The following is a 15,418-nucleotide window of genomic DNA, read 5'->3' as shown; positions in this document are numbered from 1 at the left end:
GATATGCAGTAGGGGAGGGAGTTTCCTTGCTAGGAGTTCCTGCCACTCATGAAAACACAGGTTTGGACAAAATCTCTAGTCCCCCCCCCCCCCAAGTGTTTGTAGGTTCCATCAATATATTTCAAACCTGCGGCATTCCATGATCAAATGAGCTTAGGAAACCCTGCTTGATGTAAATGTTCAATTGTTCCTTGGCAAATAAGAAATGCTTCTTTGGGTTCTCTAGAAGGGACCAGATGCTTTGGCCTTAGAATAACAATAAATCATAGAATGCATTCTGAAGGCAAAAGACAAAGAGAAAATACCTTTTGGAAATAGAGACTACATCTAACTGTAACTTCTTTATGGTCTGTGTATCTCCTGCATTTGCAAATTCAGGTTGCTGTGTCCCTCTCTAAGGACATGAAATCAATAGTATCAGTTAGTATTAGGCAATGTTAGACAGAATCTGATGATTGCTTCACTTGTTCCTCCAGTTCTGGTGCTCATTGGTCTCTGAAGTAAAATAAGCCATGAATCTGAATTGAGACAGACACCCAGTAATATTCCCATGTGTCATGATGGCAACACAAGGGATGGACCTGGGACCAGCCATGCCCGGTGTCACAACTATTCATTTCCACTTTCACTTAATTTCATTCTTATACTTATTTCATGCACTCTCACTATACATCTCACTGGTGACCATATATTGACTGATTCCAAACCAAAATGCATTTGCTTTCTTCTATGCTTTGCTATATCTCTCCTAAATATCCTGGAAGAATTACCAGTGCCTTTGTTTTTGCTGTTGAAAGACCTCTAGTACTGCAGGGCTATCTCAGAGGATCTCCTGTGTGCCTGCTGGGTTGCCACCGGTATTTCCGTGAGCCTGTTATTTAACATTGTGTCAACACATTCACTTTCCTCTACTGTCTTCTTCCTTGAATGCTACTACCGTGTGTGTGTGTGTGTGTGTGTGTGTGTGTGAGAGAGAGAGAGAGAGAGAGAGAGAGAGAGAGAGAGAGAGAGAGAGAGAGAAAGCTGTTCTTCATTGTCTTTGGAAGATTTTTTCTTTTCAAGCTCATTAGCACCAGCATTTCTGGGCAATGACTACTGGAGCACTGATTGACTTGCTTGTATTTAATGAATATTTATTAGCAAAATGCAAATGAACCATTTTGCTTCTAGATGAAAGCTTAGGGAAACCACTGCAGGGGTAGCTTGGCTGAGCCTGGCCACATGTGCTGAGAGAAGATTATTTATGAGGCTGTCGGGACTGGTTCTTTAATACTCTTATACTTTGTCTGCTGTGACTCAGCAGACAAATGAAACTGTCCGCTGCCCTGCGGTGGGCAGAAAGTTTGGCTGTGTTTGTGGGCTCCCAGAATGCCAATTGTTGATACTGCTGGGATGTGAGCAGCTTCCTGGACACAATATCAGTTATGATTGGCTAGCATTTGATTCCATTATGCATAGAAAGCGGAGATACTGGAGGCAGTGCTGGAACAATCTTTGTACTTAGATTTAGCAGTTGGAAACATATCCTCAATTTAGTTATTGGGGGTGGGGGAGGGCAGAGGCTCCGGCATATCATGGAACCTCTATTGGGGAGACTGATGTGGGGCAGGGGAAGTAGAGGTTGGCAGCCGGGACCAGGGTCAGGCTACAAATAAGGTCCCTTGTGATATAACTGCACAGGGAGGAAGTTGAGTTTTCACATGGAGTTATTCTAGTTCAGTTCAAGTCCCATTTTCTTAATGATGCCTTCTTTGACTATCTCTGCCCCTGATGATGGTTCACTCCTCCATCTTACTACAATACTCAGGAGGCTCTTATGAAATGCAGCCTTTAATGTTAGTTATACCAACTAGAAGCACTTCTCTTTGGTGTATGTGCCAAACACAGGCCCAAGTGCTACATTGGGACCTGCAACAGTCCGGAATGGTGCTATCTGAACCAAATTGAACTGTAATTGAGAAGAGTTTTAAAAACATAAATACAAATGCAGTAAAACAAAGATAATGTTAATTTGTGATTTTCTAAGTCATTATGTGGTCCTGAAGGAAGCCATTTCTATTTGAGTTTGATATCACCAACGTACCTTAGTGCAGGGTCAGGTATATCGGGGTAAGTGTGTGAGTCAATGTTTATGGATAGTTTGATCCATTGTGTACCACCTTGTCAGGGCAAGGCTGATAGGCCTCCCTGATTGAACAAATACTGAATCAGGGAAACAGTAGTGCTTGTCTGAGAGGAACAGGAAAAATGAGTAAAGGGTAAGATTTTCAGCATGTGGAGGAACTGATTGTGTAACTCAATGCATCTTTGTAAAGCTTTGGTCTTTCATAGGGTTTCTGGCATCTCCTTCACTGACATGTATGGCCTCTAACCTTGTAAGCTGTTCCTACAGGAACATGGATCTAGGATTGGCAGGTCTTCAGAGGTCATCCAAATTCTCTAATTTACAGATGTGGAAAAGGAGGTCCAGGGAAGTAAAGTAACTGGTCCAAGATCATGGATGTAAAGCTATAAAGGATCTCAGAGGCCATCTGGTTCTCATTTTACAGAGGAAGAAACAGAGACATGGTGAGGGGAAATGACTTGTCCAAAGTGCACAGAGAGTAATTATTAGAACTGGGATTTGATACTAGAGCCTCTGTCTCTAAATTTATCCCTCTTTCCATTGTGCCATGCTTCTTAAACTGTTTCTCCTATTTAAGCCACACTGGCATGGCTATGGCCTCTGACTGAAAAATAGGAGACAGGGCTCATTAGGAATAACAACTCAGAATTCTAATGATTTAAGATTTACAATGTGCTTTCATAGGATCTTTGGGCCCTAGATCTAGAACTCAGAGTGATCTCTAAGGTCATATAGTCTAAACCTCTCATTAACAAAGGAGGAAACAGAGGTCCAAGGAACAGAAATGATTTGTCCAAGATCATACATAGGATCCTAGAGCCAGAGCTCAGACAGAACCATAGAAGTACTGAAGAAAGCTTTAAGAAGAGCTGATTGTTAAATTTTCAGTGTGAGAATTTACACTTTGACAGTTGGCAAACATTGCAGTTGTCAAACACAGCAAATCAGGGCTTGATTTATTGTTTTGTTGATTGTCTAGTCTTAAAAAATGTCAGAGAAAATATTGATAATGGAGATTAAGCTCACAAGTGTGTGTGTGATATATTCATATATATGTATGTGTATGTGTATGTGTATGTGTATATGTATATGTATATGTGTATATTTTGAGGGCCTATTGTTAACCATTTACCCTAGGAGAAACCATCAAGACCATCTAGCTCAATGCCCTCTTTTTCCAGGGGAGGAAACTGAACTCCAAGGAGGGGAAGTGACTTGCTCTGTAAGGTTCTTTTCAGAAGAATTGAATTAATTCAAGGCCCTATTATCTGTGGGCATATTGGCTTAGATTAGTGGATCACATCAGCCCTGTGATGGAAGAGGGAACTAAGTAAATTGGACACTGGACTGGACAGTTTGTTTTTTTTTTTTTTTTTTTTTTTTTTTTTTTTTTAGTTTTTGCAAGGCAGTGGGGTTAAGTGGCTTGCCCAAGGCCACACGGCTAGGGAATTATTAGGGGTCTGAGGCCAGATTTGAACTCAGGTACTCCTGACTCCAAGGCCAGTGCTGTATCCACTGTGCCACTTAGCCGCCCCATGGACTGGGTTGTTTTCATAGGAGGAAGGTGAGGGGTGGAGTATTCTCTAATATAAGCTATCATCCTGGGTAGGCAAGTAGGTCTTAGGAGTAGACCCTCATACAAGGGCTAGAGGCAGACTGCTGGCAATGTTGTTACTGAAAGGGAAAGGTGGAAGTAAGAAAGGGTGAGGAATGTGTCTGAAAGTTGTAGCTCTGTATTAATAGAGGAGGCTTCCTTTCTAGGCTTTTCTTACAATAATGACATAACATATTGGATGAATGCTTTGTATTTACTTCTCCAAGGCAGTGTGATACAGTAATGGCTTCTGGAACCAGAGGACTTGGATTCAAATTCCATCTCTGATATCTGCTATATGTGTCATCTCAGACAAGTCCCTTCCCTTTTCATGGCCTGTTAACTTGCCTATAAAAATGAGTGGGTTGGACTAGTATTCCAAGAGACCCTCCAGTTTTAGATTTAGGATACTGTGGTGTTGTTACCTCCTTTCTCCACCCTCAATAAAACCTAAATTATTTTTATCTGTACCTGATATATGTTTGTTGATTGAATATTGAATGGACAAATGATTGGGTTGTTCTGACTAGATGCTAGGACTGTAGGTTTCAGCTGTGGGGAAGTGGGGAGAAGTGTCTGTTCTTGACATCTCCCACTAGGAGTCATCCAAGAGGTTGGATGACCATTTGTTGAGGGATACAACATGTGCACTTGTTCATAAAGGGGTTGACTGAACCATCAGCCAATTCTGCCATTTTTTGTTTCCATGACGAATGTGGGGTCCCATTTCCTTCCTTGCTGAATCAATAATGCTGAAATAATGACCATCACCATTTTTTCTGGTGCTATACTTATGAAGCCATCTTCCTCATAAGTCACCCTGTGATGTGGGTAGTACAAGAGTTATTCTCTCTGTTTGACCAGTTGGGAAGCTGAAGCCCTGAGTGGTGAATGAACTTGCCCAAAGATACACAATTGACAAATCTCAAAAGAAGGATTTGAACTCAGATGTGAACTCAAAGATTTGAACTCAAGACCCCATGCTCCTTCCACTAGGCCTTGCAGCCTCTCATTGGTGGTTTTTGCTGCTTTTACCAAGAAGAAACTGTAACTGTTTTCTGAAATTTGGCTGTGAGGTGGTGGTGGTGATATCTGTGTGTACGTGTGTGTGTGTGTGTATGTGTGTGTGTGATCATGATGAACTTTGGGTCCCATATGTCATTGTATAGGAACCTTCCAGAGACAAAAAAGACAATGTTGATTTGGATACTTCGGAACTTGGTGAACAGAGAATACCTTGGAAACCAGCTGAGAAGGTTTCCCAGAGTAGCAAGAGCTAAGTGTCTCTGTGGCTTGTAGAGAACTAGACACCCATTTGCTGGTCTTAAACCCTAAACTGTAGAAAACCTTCATCTCTGGTTCCTTCCCTAAGTCTTATAGTTTTTATTCATGTATTTATCTATCTATCTATCATCTATCTATCTATCTAGTCATTTATCTATTTATTTTCTTATCTATCTATCCATTCATTCATCTATCTATCTATCTATCTATCTAGCTAGCTAGCTATTTATTTTTAGGATTTTTGCAAGGCCATGGGGTTAAGTGGCTTGCCCAAGGCCACACAGCTAGGTAATTATTAAGTGTCTGAGACTGGATTTGAGCTCAGGTCCTCCTGACTCCAGGGCTCATGCTCTATCCACTGCACCACCTACCTGCCCCTTAAGTGTTATAGTTCTTAAAGTCCTTTCTGACCTTTAGATGATTGACAGGGGGATGGAGGGGGCAGAAAGAGTCTTTCCTTGGACAGTGTGATAGATGGTAGCTTCTGGCTAGACTCTAGACACTTCCTCTCATCAGCCTACCTGCCTTCATTGGGATCTCTTGCTAGGATTGTTAGCTGGTGGGAATGATGGGTTGATTCAATTAGTGAGTTTACTCAAAAGCATTAGTATTCTTTGAAGAGATGGCATTTTGGGATAGAACAGACAGGGTTCAAAACAAAGTGCTAGCCAAGCCATACTGGGAAGAGGTAAGGTATTGTCATCAGGTACCTTGGACATCCAGGAGGTGGTATGAGGGGTAATTCAAAAGACATGAGTCAATTTCTTGAAGACAAGAGGTCTTTTACCCAAATACCCTTAGAAAAGATTGTAGTGGAAGAGAACTTCAAATATTGCTTATTCAAATGGGGAGGATTTGCAGAGGCAGGCAAAGCATTCTCCCTCTTTTCCCCACCAGGCTTTGACTCACCTTTCCCCACAAGGCTCATAGTTTTAAATCTTGGAGGTCATCCATCCCAACCTCCTCATTTTACAGATGAGGATACTGAGGGTCAGAGAGGGGAAGAGACTTGCCCAAGGTCACATAGCATTTGAGGCAAAATCTAAACCCAGGTCTTTTGCCTCCAAGTTCAGCATTGTGTCTGTTAAACATGTTGTTGAATTACTAACCGTCTTTTAGAATCCATCTCAAATGTCTCCTCCATCGTGAAGCCCTCTAGATACGATTTAGTCTTCTGTTCATTTTGTTTTGATTCTGACTGATCCAGGAGTACCCAATCCCTGGAGCATTGCCTCTATTTAAATAGGGTATTTGGACTAGAGCAGGTCAAGCCTTCCTTGGGTATGTCAGTGGTTGCCAGGAAAAAGAAAAAATATTTTCCTTTTTCCTTAGAGAGTCAGTTGCTTGTCACTAGACTGACCACAGTGAGAGAAACTAGAATATCAGAGTGCCCAGGGCTGCTTCTCAGGCTTGGGGTGATATCACAACTTGTAGTGATTCCATGTGAGCTTGATATGGTGGAAAATGGTTGATTTGGGTTCCATATGTCTTTGTATAGGAACCTTCCAGAGACACAAAAGGTAGTGCTGATTTGGATACTTTGGAACTTGGTGAACAGAGAAAACCTTGGAATCCAGCTGAGAAGGTTTCCCAGAGTAGCAAGAGCTAAGTGTCTCTGTGGCTTGTAGAGAATTAGACACCCATTTTAACTGGTATTCACTATGAACTAGGCTTCCATTTATGGACAGGGTCCTGAGAGGTCAAGCTCATAGGAAGGGCCTTCATGTCCCTGAAGTCATTTCTGATTCATCAAAGGGATGTAACTGACTGTGGTGAATCTAGTTTTTAACATCACTTGTAAATTTACTTAGGGATTATAGGATTTAAAGCTGGAAGGAGCTTCAGAGACTATCTAGTTCAGGGATTCTTCATCTGAGGTCTAAGAACTTGTTTTTAAAACTATTTCAATTGTTTCTTGTTGGTTTTACAAGGCAATGGGGTTAAGTGACTTGCCCAAGGTCACACAGCTAGGTAATTATTAAGGGTCTGAGGCTGGATTTGAACTCAGGTCTTTTTGACTCTAGGGCCAGTGCTCTAGCCACTGCACCACCTAGCTACCCCTTCATTTTAAAATCTTATTCTGAGATGATTTCACCAGACTGCTGAAGGGATCCAGGTCACCAAAAAGGTTAAGAACCCCTGATCTGGTTCAACCTTCTCATTTGACAGAGGGTGACATTGAGGCCCAGGGAGGGAAAGAGACTTACTTGTCCAAGGTCACACAGTGGTCCAGCATTTGGAGGCCAGGTTCTCTGGCTTAAAACCTAGTGCTCTTTCTACTATACCATGATGGCTTGAGAAATTATGGATCTGTACTCAATTCATCCCTCATATCCCCACTCTAGGAGATAGTCAGGGGGAATTGATGAACCTGGGCAATTCATCACCTGGCAGTCAATATAAGGCTTTCCAAACTTATCTGGATTGGACTAGACATTGGGCCTGTGTTTGAAGTCTTTCAAGCCAGGCAAGAATTACCAGAGTTTGGGATCCCAAGGTCATTGTTACACTATTTGAAGGCATCAGAGGAGAATTCTGATGGAGATTCTTCATTTCCTTAATGCCTCTTCCCCCAAAATGACCATTTATTTACTCTGCTTGAATTTAAGATATAATTACAAATGGATATGTTGATTTCCCCAAGAGAATGTAAGCTCCTTGAGGGCAGGGATTCTCTCATTTTTTTCTTGTATCCCCAGAGTCTAGGAACATGTCTGGCACCAGTAGGCAATGAATAAATGCTTGCCGATTGATTCCATTGTATCCTAATTCTGTGAAGTTTGGATAATAGGTACACCTGATAATATCTTAGCCACCAGAATGTTCCATTCCTCACCTGTTCTGGATGATAGAGAAAAGGTTGTATGCCAATGGAGCAGAGGGGTGGCATAGATAAATAAAGACCATGGATAATCCCAAAGTTAATTATGATTGACTTTAGAATACATTCTAAATGCCAACCTATATTTATATAAATTCAGATTTGCCAACCAGATCATTTTAAAAGAAATGCTTCCCCTTAAAAAAGGACACAGCATTATATTCCTGTAATCAATAATCTTATCTTATTGATAAGATCCACTTCTATACTACTATGATGCCTCAAATGTGCCCATCACTGATATATTAACCATAGCTACTGTTTGAGCACTAGCTGAGCTAAGCTCAGAGAAGTTTATCATTAGATAGTCAGCCACCAGGAGGTGGACTTTTTTCATAGCAGCATAGATTAAGACAGGTCCTCAGGGACCATCTACTTCAACCCCTCCATTTCACGGAGGAGGAAAACTGAGGCCAAAGGTTAAGGAACTTGCCCAAGGTCACACATAGGATTCTACATTTTGAGCTGAAAACAATTTCAGAGGCCATCTCATCCAGCCTCCGAAACTGAGGCCCAGCCCAATTAAATGACTTGCCCAAGATCACACAAAGGATCCTAGCTTTAGAACTGGATGAATCATCAGAGGCCATCTAGTCCACAGCAATTCACACAGACTGTCCATCTAGGTGTGACATGGTTTGGTGACTATGAACACTGGTGAAAAACAGAGATCCTTGAAATTTTGGAGTCAGTCCTGATTTCCTTGAAGCTGGCAGATGATATTCAGGGACTATCTATGGCAAAAAGCTTTGCCTTCCTCATTCCATGCAACTCAAACTGTGGTTAAGGCAGGTTCTTGTTCTGAAAGTAGACCCTCCTTGGTGAAAACTCCAATTGCTATGACTGATCCAGAAAGTAGAGAGAACCCATTCGCCTTTGGGGAATTGGGAGTTGAAAAGGTCTACTTGGAACATTGACTAATTTCTTACCACTCTAATGAGAAAGAACATTAGCAAACATTCTGTTTCATGGAGAGCAGTGATTTCAGCACTTTAATATTTTACTCTGTAGAAGGGCAACAGGTCTTGCATTGATGCCCTGTCACCACTATTATGAGAGTTCACTATTTTTTTTTTAAATTTGAGCAATGTTAACTCTTCTTTGTAGATGGCACCATTAACAAAGTTCCACTCCATGTGGGTGTAGCTGTGGCCACAAAGACACAGGGCTAACAGTTTTGTGAGAACTGGGGCAGAGCTAAAGAGCAGTGTTTGGGGATGCTGTTGCTCCGACTTGCTCTGTGCACAAGGATGGGTCTGCTTCAGGTTGTCATTTAGAGGTATTGAAAGGCCCCTCATGCTAATCTGTCATAGTGCCCAAAATTAGTCACTCTTTTGGGTCTTAGCATTGTTGACCCTTGTCAGAATACAAAGTTGTCATTTAGGGATGATGGCACATCAAGTCAGAGGTGGCGAACCTCCCAATAATGGTAAGTTGGACCTTAGCATGATAGCTTCCAGTTAACATTAGTCTTGTTACAGCTACTGTAACCCAGAGAAGAATTTCTCTGACTATCAAAGTCAAAGGATGAAGGATAAAAAGCACAGAAGAACTATGAACAACAGTTAATTAATTAGAATTTCAGAGCACAGATGTCCATGGTCCAAGCAGAGAGCAAACTGTGATGAATGCCTATTACTTAATACTTGAAAACCTACTGAGCCTCTTTCCTTTCTCCTCCTATTTTCTTCTTTCTCCTTCCTCCCATCATTCTTCTTCCCTATTTCTCTCTGTTTCTCTCCTTCAGCAATGAGAGGGAAGAGAGAATCTTTCTCTTCTTTTCTCTTTTGCCAATTTCCCCCTCTTTCCCCTCGATCTTTTCCCTTCTCTCCAAATCCCCCAATCTCTCCCACTGTTTTCCTATTTTCTGTATCCTATCTCCTGTTTTCCTTCTCTCTTTCCTTCTCCTTTAACTAACCATTAATAGGAAATGGAAAGATGTTTGAAGTATTTGTTATATTTATTCAATACAGTTTTAAGTTCATGGGTTTTATATGTCTTGACCTCAAAGGAAATCTAACTACATGAAGCTGATTTTCCCCCGCTCTGGGCCAGAAGTACTTGATAGGATAAAGAGTTTTCTCCATCACATCAGGCCATGAGCATTGTGGCACAAATGTTTTTCATGGTATTAGCAAAGAATAGCACCCCAAAGGTGCGGGGTGCTAGGCAGAGAGATTCTAGAGCTGGAAAGGACCTTAGAGACCATCCAGTCCATCCTGATTTTTAGATCTGGAGGTACCATTTTGGTTATGGAAGAACTGGATGGGTCATGGAAAGAACAGATAACATGGGAGCCCCAGGGCCCTGAGCACTGGGCACTAGAGAGGGAGAGAGGGTTGGAGAGAGACACATACTGCCCCTGTGTTCCAGATACTAGTCAGCCTGAAGGATCTCACCAAATCTAAGCTCGGGGAAGTAGGTTTCCTTTTGCTAGCAATTCATATGCCATGGTTCAGGCTTGAGGGCCTGCCTTGGCCCAAGTCGGAGCCAGGGGTGGGGAGTTAGTGGGTGGTTGACTGAGTAGGTGAGTGGCTAGGTGGGTGAGTGGGTGGTTGGGTAAATGAGTGGGTGACTAGGTAGATGAATGGGTAACTGGGTAGGTGAATGGATAGCTAGGTAGGTAGATTAGATGAGGTAGGTAGGTGAATGAATAGTTGGCTGGCTGGGTGAGTGAATGAGTGGTTAAATGACTATATGACTGGCTGGACATGATGAACATGAGCACAGGGAGTCTGGAGGGCGGCATCGTTCCAGGCGACTAACTGGACATCAGAACAGAGAAGCCGAATTTTCTTTAGAATTTTATTTACAAAATGTACTAAAACTGTTCGTACAATACCCCATTACATTGAGGGTTGGGAACTTTTGCCCACACATGCAATTTATGCTTTAATAGCCATTAGTTTGCTTGGAAATTTTTTCGTTCACTCGAGTGCAGTTTTAACGACTAAAGGAAAAGACCCTCTAAAGAAATCGAATCCTCAAGTCTCTACTGCGTGAACTCTTGTAGCTTAAAGTTAGTAGCAGGAAATTGAAGCAATCGATACTTTTTAAAATTTTTATACATGCAAATTAAAAAAAATAACAAACCAATTTACCGGCCCTTCACCCTGGTGAAGGTTTCATGCCAAGAAATGGAATAGCTTATAAGAAGAGCCATTTCTTTCTGTCCAAGGCCGGTTTGCCATTTTGTGTTATATGATGTTTTCACGCACAGCTGTAGCTTCTTGCTGCAGGGGATGATGATATATAGCATTCCAAAGCTGAAAATCACAGTTTCATGAAAAAAATGGAAAAACCCCCACAACAGTTTCATCTTCTCCAAAACCATTTTAATACTTGACTTGACAGGTGAATTCTTCTCTTTATGAAACAGTTTTGGGAAATGAGTTTATATTACACTTTCCTAGTAACAGTTCATCCGACAGGTCTTTTTCTTTCCTTTTCTTTCCCTTCTGAAGATTGAGCTTAAAATATTCAGGAGCTGGGCCTAAGAGTACAACTCTTAGAAAGGACTCAAATACGCCCAGTGCCTCTAGTCTCCTAACTTCCAATAAGCACTCATCATCAATGAGCTAAGACTACAAAACTGTAGAAAGTAGACTGCTATATAGGAGGGAATTGATTAGTGCGTGGAGACTGTACTTGTTTAGACTTTTCAGTTGAATCCCAAAGTACAGATGCTTCTATTTACTTATTTATGGATGGAGTGAAGTGGGCCTCTGACAGTGAACCTCAGTGGGGAGACGGGTCCATCTTGAGGCTCCCAAGTGAGTGGTGCTGAGGATTTCTGTTGAGCGTAGGATCAAGAACACGCCTTTCATTAAAATTTTTTTTTTTAGCCTTTGCCAACTGGAAAAGGACACATGCAGTCTGGGGTGGAGTGTCATAGGCAGTCACAGGCAACAGGTGGTGGGCCACGTCTAGCAAGAGTGAAGTGAGCTGAAGAAAGCGCCTAGGCTGAAATGGTAGGCCCTCTGTGAAAAGCTCTCCTATTTCCATTGGTGGACACTTGAAAGGCATACTTATTAGAGAAAACAGAGCTAAAACACAGTGTTGTTTCTGAGAAAAAAAGTGATTCTAATCACGACTTGGAGCAGCATCTCCCTCACCTATATGCTTGCTAGTTCTTCAGTGTTGGGGGATTCCAATACATACAGAAAGCAAGAAAAAGTGATTGGGCTTCTTGGAAAGCCGCTCAAAATCCATTGGAATAAAAGCACCGAGAGGTATGCCTGATAGAAGGAGTGTCCTTTCCCCTTATCACCCATGGGAGAGGGAATGGTGAGCGCAGTTAATTCCTTCGCCAACTGGGAAATCACAGAAGTCTTCCAATGAATCTGGTTGCCGATCGCAGAGAAGTCATGGGTTAGTCTCTTTGTCCAAAGTGTTTGAATGCTCTTTTCTCAGAGGGTTGTGTTCATGGTCAAAGGATATACACATGTTGGGAATGTTGAAAGGATATAGGGTGTATAGAAAATCTCCACTCATGGGAATACCAAAAAATCTAGTTGAGTAGCCAATCTTAGAAGTGCTTGTCTGGATTCTCAAGCGATGGGAGACATCAATTTTAAATTATTTTAGCTAAGATGGAGCATGGTTAGGAGTGGTGGGGTAGAATGGTATTCATAGAATTAAATTCAGAGAAATTTGTTTTGTCAAAGAACAGAATGCTCATTTACTGCGTACATGATATATATATATATATGTATACATATATATGTATGTATATATATATATATATATATATGTATATATATATACCAGGATATCAAAGAATGGCTTTTGTGGAACTGTTTGTTTTTACAAGAATTATTTCCATATGAGAATCTTGCCCATCCACCTTGTGTGTGTATGTTAGTTTGTGTGTCTGTTAGATTTTCAAGCAAAGCAAGAATATTTCAATGATGATTTGCATTGCTGCAAGTCTCAGAGTGTTCCATAAGGCACTGAAGGACAAAAAAAATCAGTTTTTCCTATTGAAAGGTCATTGCACCATCAGCAATATTCGTGTCATGCCTGACACCAAGGAGAGAGAAAAATCTGGCTCAGGATCCTTGAAGCAGCCACTTTTTCGGCGAACCATCCTGTCACATGCTCCCAGGGGGGAGGGACCTGCAAAGGCAAGTGGGAGATTCAGCGATGCCCTGAGGCTGGGCATCCCCTGGTCAAACCCTAGGGTTCTACAGTTTTCAGATTGGCCTCAGCCCATGGAGATGCTCCCCAGCTGGTGTAGACCTTCATGGGCTCTCTTGTAACCAGCCAGGTCACTTTCTGAAGCTTGATGATCAAGGTCAGCTAGGCAGGATCTGAGCTACCCTGCAGGTCTTCCTAAAGACCTTGGGACCTTGGATACTTGGCTGATGGCTTAGGTTGTTTGTAGGATAGAAACCATTTGTCACTGGTATTGAGTTGCAAAAGTGAAGGACTGACCTGATTTGGTAATCCCATTTCCCTGTGGAAAGACTTTGGGGTCTTTCTTACCTTCAAGAACATGTACAACGTCCCCCTCTGGCATTTGTGGTCCATGATGATCTGTTTCTAACCTGACTTTCTATCTTCATCTCATACCACTCTCCTTTATATGTGCTACATTCCAACCAAACTGGATCTCTCACTATTCTTTCATTTCATCCTGTTTTCCACTATGTTGAAATCTTACTTTTCCTTCAAGACCTACCTTAGACACCACTTCCTTCCAGAAACCTTCTCTAAGAAGTGATTCTCCATGCCCACCTCCCCCATCTTTGAATCTCTCAGGCCTCTTAGTAATATCTTTCCAATACAATGAAATTGAGAGACTGTATTACTGATCAAGCCTCTTCCTTGAAATTCGAAGTTAGAAGACCTGGGTCCAATTCCCATCTCTGACATGTCCTAGCTGTGTGTTCTTTTGGCCAGATTACTTACCCCCTCACTGCCTTAGGCAATTCTCAAAGATCAGATATTACAAATGAGGTGTCCACCTGTAGAGGGAGTTTTCATCTGGGAGTCCCCTATACTAATGAAATCATAGGTCTGGGCCCAAAACCCCACCAATGCACTTAATCATATTCTAGAGACAATTAGGTGTATGTCTAACCCAGGGGTCTATACTATAAATCCCTTATAAAACTATAGAGATTTGTGCTCTGCATAGACTAAGCATTTAATAAAGCTGGATCAAATGCATTTTCTTTTGAGGACCGATGCATTGCTTATTTCAGTGCATATAGATTCTGAAAATATATCTTGCAGATGAATTAAGCCTTTTCCTTTGGCCTCTCCTTTTACTTAAAAGGGTACAGATGGTTTCTTTCCTATCCACAATCTAAGTTTTTAGTGTTTTAAAGTTGGGACAAGCGCAAAATGTCCAGAGACCTGATATGCCATTGCAGGAATGCTCGCTTTGATGCCATGTTGCCCAGTGGAGATGCAGGTCACATGTGGGTCCCTCCCACCCCAGTGCAATGTACCCTCCCTCCCCTTCTGACTTTCACCCCTGTGGAATAGCACGATTATGGCCTACTTGGATGACATGTGCCCTCCTCATGCTAGGAGTGACTACAGGACTTAGTGGAAAGGGCATTGCAGACATTGCCTCCTCCCATACCCAAGCCCGAGAGCTCTATTCCAGAGCTCCGAACAGACAATTTCAGGAATGTGAACAAATTGTCTTTCCTTGGCTAAAAGTTCCAAGCACACTACTTCCCGCTGGCCACTGGGTAGACCAGCTGCCGGGTCTCAGCAAAGCCCTCTGTGCCTGCCTCCCCATCTGCCAAACAGGCCTAGCAATCATTCTCCCTCTCTCCCAGGATGCTGCAAGGATAAAGTGAGGTCTCCGAGGGGAAAGGACTTTGGGAAAACACAAATGCAATACAAATTACAGTAACACCTCAGGCACCCAGCAAAGTGGGGAAAGATGGGATGGGGTCACTTAGTGTCATTTTTTTTCAATTAAGCAAGAGGCAACCCATTTAGACAATGAAGGGGTGACCCTTCATTGACTGTAGGGAATTGTCTCAGAAATATTTACAGGCTCATCTTATCTTTGACCATTTTCAACATTCAGAACCTCCAAAGAAGCATTGTAGGAGCACACAGCTCAGATTGCCTAAGAGAATAAACCTAGAGGGGAAAACAAGATCTCGTCCCCAAAAGTCACACTTGCTTCGAAAGTCGACAACAGCAGAAAGAAGACTGGCTCTGCAATAAGGGAAACTGGGTAGAAATCCAACCTCTTATGCTTATTACCTTGTGGGACCTTAGGCAAGTCAGTTAAATCCCTGTACCTCAGTTTCCTCCTCTGTAAAATTGGAGGAAGTTGGACTAGATGGCCTCTGTGGTCTCTTCCAACTTTAGAGCTAGGATCAGTGATCTGTGCTCTATTACATAATCATTGAGAAATAACCAGTATTAAAAAAATAGAGTCTGATTAGACATGTAAAAAGTCAGAGGGAGTTCTGGAAGACAATGGGGCCAGTAGACAGTATACTTGTAGTGGAAAGAATGTTGCATTTTTGAAGCAGAGAGAACCTGAATTCAAGTCCTG

The 15,418-nt window shown here is 42.0% G+C and overlaps 1 protein-coding gene across 1 annotated transcript in view; it reads right to left on the bottom strand.

Annotated features, from left to right (window-relative positions):
- Nucleotides 1-12,656: 12,656 nt before the first annotated feature.
- GRIA3 (glutamate ionotropic receptor AMPA type subunit 3) overlaps nt 12,657-15,418 on the bottom strand; it is a 202,113-nt gene continuing 199,351 nt past the window's right edge. The window contains exon 14 of the mRNA XM_074201644.1: nt 12,657-13,002. The gene's annotated coding sequence lies outside the window, so the exon portion shown is untranslated. The remainder of the gene's footprint in view (nt 13,003-15,418) is intronic.

The sequence above is a fragment of the Macrotis lagotis genome, chromosome X, assembly GCF_037893015.1.
Source record: "Macrotis lagotis isolate mMagLag1 chromosome X, bilby.v1.9.chrom.fasta, whole genome shotgun sequence".
In the NCBI taxonomy this organism is placed as follows: Eukaryota; Metazoa; Chordata; class Mammalia; order Peramelemorphia; family Peramelidae; genus Macrotis; species Macrotis lagotis.
This window is presented reverse-complemented; position numbering and strand designations above follow the sequence as displayed.